Source organism: Mastigoproctus giganteus, chromosome 6 (assembly GCF_048544385.1).
Source record: "Mastigoproctus giganteus isolate SK-2022 chromosome 6, ASM4854438v1, whole genome shotgun sequence".
NCBI classification, from domain to species: Eukaryota; Metazoa; Arthropoda; class Arachnida; order Uropygi; family Thelyphonidae; genus Mastigoproctus; species Mastigoproctus giganteus.
In genome coordinates, this window is record NC_143580.1 from 35,960,894 (window position 1) to 35,977,215 (window position 16,322).

Here is a 16,322-nt window from a genome sequence, read left to right on the forward strand (position 1 = left end):
AATATATTGTATTTTTTCTGTGTCCAGATGTCTAGGGCACCCTGCATATTCATATGCCAAATGCTCCTGTCATATACCAGAAAGCTATCCTAAGTGGAATTTTATTTTGATGTGTGATACAATTGGTCTTTATTGATACATATATCACTATTGAAAATGTGATTTTGATGGAGATTCATTGCACATACTACCAATGCTCTATTCCAGCATAAGTGGGATAAGTGACCACTTTGGGCATCCAAAATCCCTATAAACATGGTGCAGCTGAAATTAATTAATAATGAGTAAATAAAAAATTTACATTTATTTATTTGTTACATTTTTTATTTCTGAAAATTCATAAAAAATTTAACCATTAGCATTTGAAGATTTTCTTCCTACTGTAGCTGATATTATGGGGATAAGGGAATATTTTTTTGAGGTATTTAGTATACAGTGGACCCCCGCTTTACGATTGATTCACTTTACAATTGACTCTGTTCACTATATGATATGTGGTAAGCGCCAGTTATTGTGATCCCGTTTGTGAATTAAATTTTAATTCTATTAAACAGCAATTGTGATAAGCAAAAATAGGAGGAATATTATCCACAGACTTTAAAAGTAAAGATATAAGAAAGCACAAATTAACACTCTATTACCTTGTCAATTAACAAAATTAAATGATACGTGAAAATCGGAAGAATATTTTCTACATTGAGCAAAATAAAAATAAATTTATGCTTACATATAGCTTATTCTATTGTAATATGTGCATGCTGATTGATATTTCTGTTCACTGACTTTTTTTTTAATATTATTGTTGTTGTAAAATTTAAAACAGTTAAAAAGATAAGTGATCAATAACGAAGAACACGGCACGCACAAATTGCAACAGAAATTGCAGAGTAACAAGTTTAAAAAAATTAAAAAACAGGAATGAAAATTTTTGAAAATTTATTTGTTTTTTGTATGATTGCAGAGGAAGGGGGAAGGGAAACACATTTCACCATAACAACGTAAAAACTAACAGAATTCCAGCTATCAGTACTATCGCAAATGCAATAAGATTTACTACCCATTTATAATTAGATTGCACTAACAGAAAAGCGCAATAAACCAGAAAGTGCAAATTGTTTTTATTGTTTTATGGTCGTGACCTCCAGAAATATCACAAAGGCATTCAAAATTGATTCTTATAACCAAACATATGATAACAATGAAAGTATAGTGCATTGATTTCTGAAATTTTACTATATCAAGCGGCTGATTCTACTAACCAGTGGCCATACCAAGTTAAGAGGCACATACTTATTTCACTTTACAATGGGATGCGCTTAAGATTGTCTCCAACCGGACACGTGGTCCTTCCTCTCAGCCTTTGTAAACATGTTGGCCGTATGTTTTGTTTTTCATCTTTTAGTCAAAGTGATTTTTTGTGTTGTGCTTTAATCGATATATTAGTTTTAATCAATTTTTTAACCCGACATGTGCAATTTCAGTAATAAAAATCACCTTTTAGAGAGATAAATAGCTTAGTTATGTAGCGGAATTTTCAACTTCCGAGGCCTTGGAACAAATTACCAAAAAAAAAAAAGTGTTATTGGGTTCACATTACGATATTTTCACAATACAGTTGTGTCTCTGGAACAGATTAATATTGTAAAGCAGGAGTCCAATGTATTTCTCTTGAGTCATTGTAACATACAGTAAACCCTCGATTTAACGGACCCTGATATAACGGATTTCAGATTTAACGGACCAAACAAATAATAATACAGTAATGTGCATATTAATCTCGACCATATTATTTTTTTTTAGGTTATACAAAACTTGTTATTATTAATTAAAAATTAATAATAATTATCTATTTCCATTATTGTTTTTATAATTACCTACTTTTATAATCAAATTCAGGAAATTGTTTTTTATTCTTTCTGAAAACATGTTCAAATAGCTGTTTTCCCAGATAACAGATAAGAGCAGGCGGTTACTTGCGAGCTGAATGTGACTCGGGACACTAAACTGCAGGTTTACCAACTCACTTTGTTTCGGTCTCAGTCTGCCTCAACCTATTGTGCAGTCAGGTTGTATACAGAGTGTTTCTGCGATTTCTGAATTGTGACTTTATTTATTAAATAATTTCGCAATCCTTACAATTTAAAATGGCATCAAGTGATAGAGGAGTTAAAATAAAGCATGCGAACTTAAATGTGGCACAGAAATTAGAGCTAATTGAGAAGTTCAAAGTATTTTATTATTTTTTGGCAGGCTCCAGGGTTTCCCCTATTCGCCACTGAAAGTAATCTATACATTGTGTACAATTTATAATGATTAATTATACATGAAAAGTACAATGATTAATTATACATAAAAAGACTATATGCAATGATGATATATAAATAAATACTGGGCTTCAGAGTCCAGCAGACTGATCAATACATCAGGTAAGAGTAATCCTAAGAAACAGTCTAGCATTTTACTGAACCTCAGGAGCAAGAATTCTTTTCCTCCGTTTAAACAATTTCTCTGCATAGGTGGAGAAGGCGGTATAATATTCAGAACAGTTAACCAATCTTGGCAGTTTGGAGCAGTCAAATACATTTGTGAAAAGTTGAAAATCCAGTCTTAAATCATCATACAGGGGACAGTGAAAGACGAGGTGCTCAACAGTTTCTTGAGCACTACAACTACAGAGAGGAGTGTTACTTAATCCTAGTGAGAACAATTTAAAGTTAAGACTTCCATGACCGGTATATAAAAATGTAACGTATAAACCAGGATTGAACCAGTCCATTTTCTTATCGTAATCAACAACCTCGGGAAAAAACTTAAAAGTCTCCCTACCCAAGGTAGAAGTAGACCAGGTATTTTGCCACGCTCTACAACATTCATTTCTCATTCTTTTAATGTCTACCTTTTCTTGCAAGTCAGTATTATATGTTATACCATTTACAATCGCAGGAACATTTTTTCTTCTACAATATAAAAGATAATGTAATATTACTTCATATTGGATTGGCAGTCGATGACTGAGGACCTGGAGAGCAGTTGTAGAGACAGTTCGACAAGCTCTACTTACAGCGAGAAGAAAGAATCTTTGTGCTTGGGTAAGATATTTTTGAACAAGGGAGTTACCGATTCTGTATCCCCAGGCCCCAGCTGCATAACACACAATTGGTATAAATATACAACTGTAGTATAATTTAATGGAAGATTTCTTTACACCAAAAGTACTCCTGGTAATCTTAATAATTTTATAGGTCATAGCTTTTATTTTCTGAAGTACATATTTTGCATGGTAATTAAAATTAAGACTGTCATTAAAATAAATTCCTAAGTATTTATGCTGCCGAGTACTCCTAATCATTTCTCCATTCAACTTAATAACAGGTGGTCTATTCACATCAAGAGAGCCTTTTAGCAACATTTGTTTTGTTTTATTAGTCGAAATTTGAAGTTTGTGTGTTTGACACCAGATATTCAAGTCCTCTAGAACTTCATTTGCTCTGCACTCTAGCTCCCGGCGGGAATTACCAAAAATCAGAATAGCAAGGTTGTCTGCATAAGCTATCTGAAGGATGTTGTCTCGATCAACCAAGAGCCACCCATCAAGGACCATGTTCCAGCACACAGGGCCAAGAACAGAGCCCTGAGGGCAGCCCCTAGAAACAGATCTGGAGACAAAGCAGAATCCTGAGGAAACTGTGATGCTGTGAGAATCAAAGTAATTCGAAAGGAGACGGTAAATAGGAGCAGAGACCCCAGCCTCTCTGGACCTCGCCAGGACACGTGGCCACCAAACAGTGTCGAATGCCCCTTGGAAATCAACAAAGAGACCGAGGACATATTTAGAATTGGAATTTTGAACAGAACTCAAAACCTGACAAATAGCATCAACAGAAGACCTTCCACGTATAAAGCTAAATTGAAGTGGGGAACTTAGGTTTCTGTCTAAATAGTAATTTAGAAGACGAGAAACAATTAATTTTTCCAAGACTTTGCCAAGGATGGGCAGCAGTGCAATGGGCCTGTAAGAGGCTGGATCATTGGAGGGTTTGTCAAAGGACTTAAGCAGAAGTTTAAGTCTAGCCTGTTTCCAAGCTAGCGGGAATAATCCCGAGGACAGACAAGCATTCAAAAGAGTTAATATAATTAATGGGCAATTTTTCCAGAATCTTTTAAGTACAGAAACCTCAAGGAGATCCTGTCCAGGACATTTACCATCCCTTAAGGTTGAGATAGCAGATTCCAACTCAGTATCCGCTAAAGGAGCTTCGGTTCAGGGCCCTTGGTAAGATAAATGATCTAATCTCATTGTAGTTTGGATGGTGTTTTCACAGGAGGCAGTGTCCTCATGGAGCAAGCCGTCCAGGAAAGCATGTATGGACAAACTCCAGTCCAAGGTTTCATTACCATTTACAATAATAGAAGAAAGAACATCGCCGGGATGAACCTTGTTAGTAACAAGTTTGTAGGATAATCCCCACGGATCTTCATTCATGTTATGCTGAACAAACCTTGCCCAGGCAAGTTTCTTCTCTTGGAAAATGGTATTGAAATAACTCCTATTCGATTTATACAACTCACCAAGTCTGTCAATCTTATCTCTGGGCCTGTTAGCTCTCTTTGCTCTCTGAAAATTACGACGAGCATTTTGTAAGTTTCTTCTGAGAATTGTGAGATTTGGGGTCCACCATGAAACACTATTCATTTTTCTTTTTTCTTTTTTAGAGTGGACTCACAGACAGTGATTAGAATCTCTTGAACCCCAGAAACCTGCATATCAGCAGGCAGCGAGCCAAGTTGGACGATTATTTCTTCTGAAGTAAGCTCATGCACTTTTACATCAAAGATATTCCAATCAATGTGTTTTGTCTTAAACCGCGGGAAGTCAAAACAGCGCCTAATAACCCTAGGATTGTTACTTAAAGTGATGACATTGTGGTCGCTCGTGCACCACGAAGTATGGCCAAGCCAGTTGGAAATGCCATAACCAAGAGTAGAGTTTGAAAGGGTAATGTCAATATAAGATTGACCCAGAGAAGAAACAAAAGTAGGCGGATGGCCTGGGGTATTCCACAGAGTGAGGTTATTGGACTGAATAAGCTCCTCCAAAAGCTCACCTTTAGAATCTGTAGTAGGGCTATTCCAAAGCTGGGAGTGAGCATTAGTATCCATCATAAAAATGACGGGAAAACCAGATAAACGGATCAAAACGTCTTCCATGTAATTTAGAAATGGCTCTATGGCCTGCCCAGCCTGACTACATTGAGCGTACAGAGAAACCACATAAATTTTTCCAAAACAGCCTTCCAAGCATGCACATGCGGCATGTGTGGTGCAAAGACCAGAAATTTTTGTTACAGTAATGAGGGGGCCCAAACCCTGGTGGTGTTACCACGGTCACCGACCGTAACAGGGTTTGAAGAAATAATGCGACAGCTGAGAGGGAGTCCCTTGACCACACCCTTATAAGAATACAGTTCTTGTAACCTTAAAAGTTGAAATTTGTGTTGGACCATTAACTTAGAAAGATCACTTAAAACCGATAAAGATCGTTGACAATTTAACTGTAACGTATGTACACAAGACATTCCAGAGTTATGTAAAGTCGGTCCTAATTTTTGTTACCTCTTGGGTTTTCACAAATTCAGGGCACTTAACGTCCTTGAAGGAATGGTCCGCATTCCTCTTCTTAAGCCAACAATTTGGGCAAACAACAGGTTCCTCCATTTTAGGACAGTCTTGAATTTGGTGACCCAGGTCACCGCAATGTCCGCAGGTAAACTCGGACTGGTGGCAGTTTTTAGCCAAGACATTTAAAACAGCGTGATGCTGTGAAAAAATCCTTCATACCATGGACGGACCATCCGACAAAAACCTTTCAATTTGAAGCCAAAAACACTTTCCTAATTTTATTTGGGATCTCAAGAACCCAATGTTGATTGTTTTTGTTCCGAGACCTGATTTTAAAACGAACCTTAACAGATTCGAAATCTTCCTGGGAAATCCCATGATCCACAAGGTTTTTATTGAATAAGTCCTCCAGAAAATCAGAGTCATTGACATCTTTAGGTATGTCATATATTATGACAGTGGGATTTAATTTTTTAGGGGAATCCACAAAGAATTTTAACTCCTTGAACTTGGGTAGGATTTAAGTTTATTTAGATCCTTGCTGTTGTCAGTTTCGATTAGAACTCCCTTTTCTCTTATTTTTCTTATTGATTTAATGTTTAATTTTTTAAATTCAGGTTTAAGACTTTTAGAAATTTCAGCTTTAACTTCCTCACTAGTTTTACAATTACTATCTACATTTGCTTTAACTATGAGTACGTGCTTTGTTTGAACATCCGGTAAGTTAACAATACTCTGAGATTGTTTGCCAGCGCCTAAGGCAACCACACCCGCATAGGTGGGAGCCGGAACGGTTGGCAAGACATTTTGTTGTTTCCTCTGAATTTTAACTTAAATTTTAATTAATTTTGTTCTCAGCTTTTCATTCTCTATAGTCAGATCTATCACTAACCTTTCCATATTTTTGGACATCTCAACAAACATAAGAGGTGTCACAGTAGAGCCCTCTATAAAGACATCAAGCATATTTGTTTTTAATCCAAAAAGATAGTCAAGAATAGCTGCACTACCAGTTTGTTCACAATCTTGAGAATCATTAAACGTGTGAGTAGAATTTAAAGGTCCTTTTATAGGGGGAAAATTTGTCTTCCAGTGTTTTTTCCATCATAGCTAGAGGTTCCTTGAAACTGGAGAGCTAATTGAGAAATTACCAAATTGCAACATAATTTTATATTGTACAGTACTGTATATTGTATTAAAGCTTTTTTTTTTTTTTTTTTTTTTTTTACATTAAGAACAATAAAAAATGTCCCCCAGGTTACATTTGATTTAACTGGCACCCCTTCTCCCCTATTAGTCCGTTAAATCGAGGGTTTACTGTATCTGTAAATTGGAAAGAATTGCTAATGAAATCATTCAAAAATTGTTTTTCACTAGGACACTGCTGGATTTTTGAAAGTTAATATTGTAGAAAGCTGTTGATAGTGAAGTGCATAATTGCCAAATATTATGCAGTGTTCCACATTGCCACTATGAAATTATGACATATCACCTGTTTTCCCATCAGTAAATAAAAATACAGTCAATGCTTATTGTGAGTACTTGCTTCGGCAGTACATATACTAAAATTGGAACGGTACAGAGAAGATAGCCTCTCCACAGATGAATCGACCTGCTAACATCCGTCTGAAAGATATACTACTAAGCCGAGAGCTCGATTATGACAACATAGCTATTGCAATTGCACAGACCATTCCACCATGGTGCATAGTTCAACCCATATATGATATATATTTTCAGACCTGGGGGAAAACACTATTAAGAACAAACTACCAGCAGTTATATGCAGCATACAAAGAACAATATCCACATCACACTTTCATATACAGTAATACCCCGAAGTTACGCGATAGGTGGGTCTGACGAAAATCGCTTAAGTCGAATTCGCGTAAGTCGGGGTACAACTTTGCATATAAATACATATAACTTTTGTTTAATTGGGACCAAGGACTAACAAAAACACTAGTTTAGAAGAAAAATATTTAATAAAATTGCAGTTCTTTATACATATTAATACAAAATATGTATTAAAAAATAAATGAGTTATGTAAAAAAGTTATTTCAATGTCGATGGCTTCATAAAATCTAACAAATTCGTCTGATAACACAGTGCCTTTTTTTCACGCAGAATTTCTTCGTAGCAAGCTAATAACTTTTTTATTCCTTGCTTTGTAGTTATAACGCGTTCTTCGTTGGAGTCTGTGTTCTAAAATTTTTAAGCCCTTTTCAATTGAGCTGAGACCTTCTGTCAAGCTTGCAATTGTCATGTGCTTTTCTGGGGAAACTGGGTCTGAAGTGTCAGATACTTTAGTGACGTTTTGCTCACGGATCTCTGAGCTCATTCATTGTCAGCTCCTGACTATGTGAATCCAACAGCTCGTTGACATCATCACCATTGCCTGGCAAGATTAACAACTTCTTCTATCACATGAGCGACATGATCAGTTTCTGGCATTGTTTTCCTCTCGTTTTTGAAAAAAAATGGACAAAGTTTCTTCCAGACACAATTCAATGTTTTTTTGTGAATTTCATCCCAAGATTCTTCAATGATTCTTACGGCATCTAAAACATTGAATTGTTTCCCAAAATCTTTAACAGATATCTCACTATTTTGTCTCATAGCTTCATTCAGACGTGCAAACGAACGCCTCGTGTAGTAAGCCTTGAATGTTTTGATGACTCCCTGGTCCATCGGCTGAAGCAGGCTGGTTGTGTTTGGAGGCAAAAACACAACTTTCACACGTGGGTCGAAATTAATTAGGGTGGCAGGAGAGTGACCGAGTGCATTGTCAATAAGAAGCATCACTTTAAATGGAATCTGTTTAGACTTGCAATAACGTTCGACTTTGGGTATGAAGTGGTGACCAAACCAGTCCTCAAAAATGGAAGCTGTCACCTAAGCTTTATGATTTGACTTCCAAATCACTGGTAAGCTAATTTTAGATATACACCAAACGAAAAAATCAAGAACCGCGTAACTCTGAGTTCGCGTAAGTCGGGGTATTACTGTATACAGATGGGTCTGAATCAGGGTCACGTGTAGGAGCTGCGATTCATTTTGAGGATCGTACCTTCATCTAACAACTCCCAAAAGAATGCAGTATTTTTACTGCCGAATTACAAGCCTTTTCAATGACTCGCTTAGCTCTGTTACTGCTTTGCAGAATGCAAATATCAAAAGACACCCAATCCTACAACATGTCCAATTTTCGGTATCAAAGCTATTACAAAGAAATTGCAATATCAGATTATGTTGGATCCCAGGCCACACAGGAATAACTGGAAACCAAAGTGTAGACAAAGCAGCAAAAGAAGCTTCCACCTCTAATTTGCCTTTTACACAATACCATATACAGATTACAAGTCCTTAATCGACCAAAGCAGTAAACAACACTGGCTAGATTAGACTAACAACAAACTTCATCTAATTAAAGAAACACTTCGACCATAGCCTACTAGCTTCCGATTGAATAGACAGGAAGAAGCGACCCTTGCTTGATTGCAAATCAGGCATACACATATGACTCACTCTTACCTACTCAGAGGTGAAGAAAATGTCAAAACTGTCAAGTTCCACTAACTATACATCACTTGGTGAAATGTCCAAAATTTCATAGAGAACGACTAAAAGCCTTTCAAACAATAATGAATGCGCAAAACAACTTAATGCTTAAAACAATTTTAGATAACCAGCCAAATATTACTGATGTTTTCTTCTTCCTTAAGTTAACTGGATACTTCCAAAACATATAAAATTAATAGTATACCATTTATAGAGAAGCTACATGAATAAAAAGCAGAATCTTGGCTTTATTCTAAACCCCAAAATTAATGCTGATAGACGAAACTCTCCTACCCAGGCTAAGCACATTATAGCCTAAGCTGCTCTTGTGCCAATAGCTCTTAAACAACAACAAAGCCTATTGTGATCACTGTGCGACTCAGCTAAAGTGATAAACAATAACTGATGGAACAAGAATGAAGCTGTTCAGCATTGTTTACTGATATAGAGCAGAAATGTGTACATTAAAACATAAAAATCAAGCAATATAAATTACTTGGCGTCCACTATTTCTTCGAAAAAGTCATCAATAAAAATAAAACTGTCACGGTGTTTCTGGAAATTCATTGAAAACAAATAAAGAAAATATTCAAATCAAGAATTAGAAAGGGGTTGATGCTCTACTGTAAAACAGCCAGGTTGATAGGAGCAGAGATACCGTACTTCCTTTCACAGAGTAATGACACTGACAATCATGTGAACTGTACAAAGCAAAATCAGTAACTAGGCACACAATGTGTTGGAATTCAAGAACAAATTGGAACGTTACATAATCACTTCCACTGCACATGCATAAACCAAGATAATGCAAAAAAACGAGAACATAAACTGAAGCCTGTTTATAATAAGTAGGGGACTTCGTTAAAGTGATAACATTATCGACAATTACTGTAAGTGGCGTGCACTGAATTAACAGTATCAGAAAGCAAGCTGAACTCTTGCAATAGCTGCTTGAGATCGTAGACCCTTTCAGCTGCTGTAGAGTGGTCTGCTAGTTTACTGATGGCTATAGAGCTCCCCTGTTGGTATATATTTACTGTGTTTAGCACCCATAAGGCTCTGATATGTATTTAATTAATAAATTTTCTGCAGCCACATCTTCAGCAGCCATGAGAAGATTTCCTGAGGTAAATGATATGGTATAATTGTAAAGCTCACTTGAGAATTGTGTGCAGGGTGAAATTTCCAAAGTGAATCCCAATACGATTAGACAGTTCATTGAACTGTCTAATCGTATTGGGGAACTAGTCAGCTGTCAGATATGTATAATTAAAATGTTAAAAAAAAAATGAAATTTTTGCAAATAAGTTGCAATTATACTTTTTTCAGAGCAGTGCTACTCATTTGAAATGCAGCTAATGGTGTGGTAGCACTTCACTTGTCTTCACCTAGTTTTCTTATTCTATAGAAAATGGTCTTAAGTCCTATTACAGACATAAATTACCACATACAGGCTTAGTGCATTTCATAGCTCAAATTTAAATTCCCAAATTTTTTTGGAAATTTGGTTTTGATATATTTACCAGAAGGTGGAGAGAAAACATTTTTGGTCATTTAAAAATTAGAATATAGAGCTAATGTTCCTTTTTTTTTTTTTATGCAAGTGGATATATAAAATATGAATCATATTAAATAATGAATGTAGGTACCAGTTTTAACTTTTGAGGAGAGTAATTATAATTGTATTTTTATACTAAGTAGGCCACAGAAAAGTATATCTTCTGAGAACCCAGAAAATCCTAAATTAACTCTGCTATGTGTTATACAGAGTTTTACGTTGTATTTGGGTGGTACTCAGTACTTTTGTGAACAAGAAATGTATCTTCATCATCAGTAAAAGGATTAATTATAAGTGCTTACAAATGAAAACTGGCCGACTAAATTTTAGTATAAACCATTCATGGAATCCCTAACAGCATAGTGAGCTTTAATCCTCTCAGAGGTTAAAGGAATTAAAGGTCTCTTCATTTGGGCTATGATTATTCAACCTCAAGGAGAAGAGGGATTAGGATCTCTCTCTCCACGGGTTATTTTGTGCTTTTCAGCTTGCACAACATGTATATTGGCTTGTAAGCACACTACTATAGATACCATACACAATGAACTAAATATAAATTGGTATACCATATGAACTATGACCAAAATAGCTGATCAAATATGGATTCTGAAATGGCTGAGGCTGAAAAACTTTGTAATTAGTCAGATATGGTGTTCAAGAACAACGTCATATTATGATCATGGGAAGTTCTGCACCACACTGTCATATTCTTTGAGTTGTGCATTGTTTGCATATCTAGCACAGCAGATAATGACATTGTCATCCTGGAAGTTCATCATTATTTGAAAGGGTATGCCATATGATGGGACTGCAGATAATCTGTGAAGCTGATGTATCATGAACCAACTTTATCTGCAATCCAAAATGTGCAATATGTCCAATCTGTTCCATGAAAGTAACATCATAATTGCACTGTTGAAATGACACATGCTTGAGGCATTGCCATATGAGGTTACCATTACACATTGATCAGCTGTCTACTTCACAGTTTCTCAGCCATCAGATGAGAGATGGCTGAGAAATTGTGAAGTAGGATTCTTAGGTTTGCTGCAGTATTTGACAGGGTTCTAGATGGAGTACCAACTAAACTAGAAGGAAAGGAATGAACCACATCGGCCCACTAGTTACAAAATGGCGTAGCTGTTGATCCCATTGAGGTTGCTGATGAACTGATTAAATATTTTGTATTTAATCAGTTCAAGTTCGAAAATATACTGAATTATAACTGAACTAAATGATTTTGTGATAATTGACGGGAAAGTGGAAGAGAAATTGGTGAAGATAAAAGTAAATAAGCACCTGGAGCTGATTAAATCTATCCAATTATGTTAAAAGAAGCTTAATAACCTCTTACCTCAGTAAGAGGTTATTAAGTCCCAGAATTCAGGGGACCCACTAGATTAGAGATGCAGATTGTCTCTCCTATTCACAAAGTAGGGTAAAGCAAATAATTACAGACCTGTAAGCTTGACTTCTGTTCCTGGAAAAGTAATGGAGTCTATGATTAAAGAAGTATTGCAGGATCATCTCGACATGAATGCAGTTATACAGAATACACAGTATGAGTTTGCTAATGGGAAATCTTGTCCGGCCAATCTGATTAGTTACTATGACACAATAACAAAGGAATTGGATGCAAAAATAATTTTGCACCAAGTAAAAAATTTCTGAACCAACATTATTAGTGGAATCCCTCTGATCTCATTGCTGGATCCCTTACTGTTTTTGATATTTATTAATAATATTGATGACACATTCCTTACGTATGCACCTGCATTACTAGCATCGGAGTTGTGATTTTACAACTCCAGTGCCAGTTGTCTTCTATTATTTTACCCAATGTGTATATATATATATATATATATATCCAAATTAGGTATGTCCTAATTTGGACATACCTAACGTCCAATGTAATGTTCTATCGTTTGATGGCATTAATCGGTTTGTTCTATATGTAACACTTAATAATTTTATATATTTTTACAATTTAACTCAGTAATATATGGATTCTATATATATACATACATACATACACACACATACTCGATACACCATACAATAACTAGCTGATGAAGGGAAACCTCACCCCGAAAGCTTCTATTAGATTGCTTTTTATTTATATATATTTTAATGCTTTTATTTTATATCTGTATTAGTGCTTTATTTATGTATTTATTTATTTATTTATTTTAATAAAGTTTAACTTAAACCAGTCTGTCAGTCATTACTAGTAATTATAGTGATGTGCAGCCTGATGCTCAAGGCCTGTTTTCTAATATTGATGAAGGTATATCAAGCTGTTTGTTTGTTATTTGGTTTTTAGGAGCATTAGCAACTAAGGCCATATTGCTCCGGGATATGCGGTGGTCGTGGGCTTGAACCCCGGTCTAATCAAGAAGCGTGAAGCTGCTGCTCCTGCCCACCTGGCTATGGAGGTGCCGTATATCAAGCTTAATGTCTGAGTTTGCAGATTATGCAGTGTTTGGCAGGGTGATTAATGATAAGAATCGAGGCAATAATGTCAGCAGGAAAACCTAGAAAAATTAAGCAGGTGTGCTGAGAACGCCACCAATTTGCTTATTGGAGGCTTGAAGTGGTGAAGTCCATGTTTAGTCTCTATAGAAAAGTTTCCGGCATCGTCCTTCCCCCCCATACTTCTCCTTCAACCCATGCACGGTACCAAGTACTATAGGTTTTGATACCTTTCATGTTTGGAGTTTTCATTAAAAAAAAAAAAAAAACTATAAATTGATAAATGCATGGTACTGCAAATGGGTAACAGTAATCCCAAAATTACATACTAATTGTGTGTTAGCACACCCAAGATAATAGAGAACAGAAAAAACCTAAGCATAATTGCACAGATAAAATGAAGGTCTCTGAGCAATGCAGAAAGGCTACTAGGGATAGCTTATGGAGTTCTGTCAATGATATACAAGAATTTTACTAGGTACAACAATATGATTATGCCATCATATAAGGCAATAATTAAACTGTATTTTGAGTGCTGTATATGGATCTGGGGGCCTCATTTTAGGAAGGATGGTGAATCTATCAAAACGGGTGCAGAGAAGAGCAACAAGATTATCCAGGAACACAAAAGGGCACTCTTACCATGAAAGACTTGTTTTGTGCAAATTGCAGCACCTGGAACTAGGCACTCGCAAGTTGACCTGATTGAGTAAAATAAATCAGTTACCTATCCGAATGGCTGTAGCAATTTAGATAGGTGGCTTTGGTGCTTATTTAACTGACTGATGAAATGCAATTTGTCTGTCATGATAGCTCAGCAGCAACCTGAAGAGTTTGGAATTCATGGTTGAAATTTCATAATTTTCCTCTTCTTTTTTTCTGTTTACTTTATATGCGGTGATATTTCACAGTTTAGACCTTGACTTACTCAGATGGGTCTAGTGGCCCTAACTCTCTGTAGCCAGCAAAATTTGCAATTTAATTTAATTTTAAGCCCTAATTGGGTGTTATTATTTTTCTTTTGCATTATCAATTGATTTAATTTCTTTGCTCTTTCTGTTTCTACTTATTAGGATAAGCATATTTGGTGTATATTTCTCCATTCAAATTTGTTATATTTACACTATTTTTTTGAAGCTATGCTCTTCAGTAGAGCAGCAGTAGATAGTCCAGTGATCTCTCCAGGACCTATCGAATGGGTGCAGCCCGGTGAATTTAACTGACCGCCCGGCTAGAATTTAAGCGATTCTTCTAGTACCATATGGTACTGATCTCAATCAATATTAATTTGAACATACTGTGTGATCGAGGTCAATGCGACAGGAGCACATAATGTTAAATTATGGAATTAATTTTGCTCTGGATTGCTTAAGTCACATTTATAAATAACAGAAAATTTTATAATATTGCGAAGTATTACACTTCTCCACCCAGATACTTCATAATGCCACCCGGCTGGCAAAATTTTCTGGGGAGAACACTGTAGTCTCTTCAGTAAATAAATAATGATTTAGAATAAAATAATGAATAAAGATTCTTTATTATTTGATTCTAAATCTTTCTTGGTTTTTGCCTATTCTTTTGGGTTCCTAAATTTAACTGATTTTCACAGTTACCGCACCACTGACTTCTTACTGTATATCTTTACAGTTTTATTTCTTTGATACTTTTATTTTTTTTAAATATATTTTTCAGTGAAATTAATGCCTGCATCTCGGTGCATGCTGTTTTGTTGTGGTTTCCATATATTTTTTCATGCAGTCCTCAAACATCTTATGTTACTCTTTTATTCATATTTTTCATAGTTTATATATATGTGGGTGCATGTGTGTATGTATTTTGAAGGGATCTCAAACAAGAGGAACTTAACCTGTTGTATACTAGTGTGGATAGGTTGAGAAGTTAGAAGTAACTTGTTTTTAATTGGACTTGAACTTCTCGATTGTATCAACTTATGAAATACAGAATTATTTCTTAGATTAATGGAAACTGAGGAATAAATAATGAAGCAACGTAGAAATTCATTAAATGGTTGTAGAAGAAAGGAGTGAAAATTATGGGTAGCAGCTCACAAAATATGTTATACCTGTGGGAAATATCTGTATATAAAGGCATGCAGCTGATGCTAAATATCAGTGCAAGTGGAAGAATTCAGATCAATGTTCTGGGGTATCTCATGCATATGTATATTGGATTACGTAAAAGTTAATTCCTGCTTAAACATAGATGAAGCAGATCCTTTTTTGTGAAAGATAAGATAGGACTGAATTTTAGAAGGATGGCGATTCACAGACTAAAAGATTAACAGTAGCCACAGGCAGAGATGAAAGAGATTCTTGCACAGCTTCTATTAGAATGAGCAGCTGCCTGGAAAGCAAGGTGCTGGGGATTTCAAAGACTCTTGGGAGTCATCATGGAACAAGTAAATACATGGGCTGTGTTTAGGGTAACTAAGAGTAAGAACAGGCATGTATACTTGCATGAACACTAATGGTAGGAGTATACAACGTACAAGTTAGTGCAAATTCATCATATTGGTAGGAGTATAGTAAATAAATTTGATGAATTTGAAGTGCTGGTGAAGACATCAAAAGCAGATATTGTTTGAATATCAGAAACATGATGACACACAGATATAAGGAATGCAGAATTGGAATTTGGGGAGTACAATGTGTATAGGAAGGGAGGAGGTGTTATGCTGTTAGTTAAGAAACATAAAATCTGAGGCAGTGCATCCAGTTGACGGGGTGCACAGTGCAACGTTGAGTCAGTTTGGTGTGTCGTAAGTGCAGGGAAAGCAAAATCGGGAGTAGAAGTGTGTTATAGGCCTAATGACTGATAAGTAACAATGAACAATTGTACAGAGAAATAAAATGAGCTAGTAAACCAAATTGTAGTTCATGGGGTCTTATCAATGATATCCAGATATTTTGCTAGCAGGGATAAAGGAGGAGATTATCCCCTTCTATGAGGGCAATGGTCAGGACACACCTTGAGTTCTGTATACAGGTCTGGAGGCCTCATTTTAGGGAGGCTATAGAGCTGGAACGAGTATAGAGGAATGACAACGAGATTGGTGAGTGGAACAAAAGGATTGCTCCTACCAAGAAA

At 35.9% G+C, this 16,322-nt stretch overlaps 1 protein-coding gene and 1 pseudogene across 3 annotated transcripts in view; both read left to right on the forward strand.

Moving 5' to 3' along the window:
• The window catches only part of icln (chloride nucleotide-sensitive channel icln), a 133,051-nt gene that overhangs the window by 92,103 nt on the left and 24,626 nt on the right, over positions 1-16,322 (forward strand). The gene's annotated exons all lie outside the window — the stretch shown is intronic.
• On the forward strand, positions 7,158-7,256 carry LOC150084160 (U6 spliceosomal RNA; annotated as a pseudogene).